Here is a 1,391-nt window from a genome sequence, read left to right as displayed (position 1 = left end):
CATTTTTGGCAATCATCGCAGTCGGGATCAGTATTTTCTTTATCATGTTTTAAGTTTTTGGAGTGAAGGTTGAATGTTTCGCATTGCCAGCACTATTCATTCATCTCAGCTACTTGTTGGCGGTAAAGTTCGTATGAAACTTTCATTTCGGGGTACTTTTGTAGAAAATTTGCATGCATCAATTTAATGTTAATATCACTGGGCACATATTTTCGATTTTGGGCGTGTTTCCTTCTATAATGCGATATGCTTGGATTAAAAGAATTAATATGACAAACTACGTGTTCTCTCTCAATTTTTTTTTGAGATGGATGCCCTGTCTTTAATGATTTGACAAACATACATTTTGAATCAGTTTGATTCAGAACATCTCTAACTATTCTACCGTTATAAACTTGATAGCCCAAAACTGGCAAAATAAATGTTTTGCAAAGTCTTACATCATTCCCTGTATTAGCTTTTAAATAGTAGTTAATTCTATTACTTCGCCTGAAGTCTCCATCTTCAGTTTTCCTTTTTTATCGATTTTTTTTAACGTGGTAAATTTAACCGACGATGTTGTTCATGGGTCATTTCCTAGAATTCTTTATTTATAGCATTTTGTCTCCATATGTCAATTGTTGGGTGCATTTTTTTGCACAATTTTCCTTGCATGTTTCTTGCACGTCATGCTGTGCAATTTTTTCCTCTCTTTTCAGTTTCTGTCTTTCCTGTAATGACTTGCTGTAACTTGTCAGTTTTCGTACTTTTCCTTGTTTTGTGAATTTTCGTGATTGATTTGGCAATTCAGACTCCACAGTAAAATCTGGATCGTGTGAATTATCAATAGCTCTATATGTGGACATTTTTTGAGCTAATTCCTTGTGTAGGGCCAGTAAAACTAACATTTGAATGTGAAATAGTTAAATATAAGATACTTGCCTTGTTCGCTATATCAACAGAATATTAAAATACCATGAACAACAAAATATCTCTAACCACACTTGCATATACGTCATACGGCAAAAAGAATTAATAATTATTATCAATATGACTTTTTGATCATTACGACTTAGTACAGATACCAAGCCAAAATGTCGTAATTGAAATATTTTTAATCAGATGCGACAATCTGACTTGGTAATTATCAATACGACTTTTTGACCTGATCTGGTAGATTTTTGCAGATAGGACATATGAATATCATTGAAAAACCGTATTCTAAAGATGATACGAATTCCAGACCTTGTCTGCGAGGTAAAGCAAACTCTGTTATACCAGTATACCGCATAAGCTGAAAAAGTGAAAAATTGCAGTTACGACTTCTTGTCTTAGCAGGGCAGTACAGGCCTCAATCGTTTTGCGGTAATTTTGAATGACTTTTCGGCACATTACCGGTAATATTTCGGTCA

Source organism: Dendroctonus ponderosae, unplaced genomic scaffold, assembly GCF_020466585.1.
Source record: "Dendroctonus ponderosae isolate FM_Combo_2020 unplaced genomic scaffold, Dpon_F_20191213v2 Dpon_F_20191213_3, whole genome shotgun sequence".
In the NCBI taxonomy this organism is placed as follows: domain Eukaryota; kingdom Metazoa; phylum Arthropoda; class Insecta; order Coleoptera; family Curculionidae; genus Dendroctonus; species Dendroctonus ponderosae.
Note: the sequence above shows the minus strand (reverse complement) of the source record.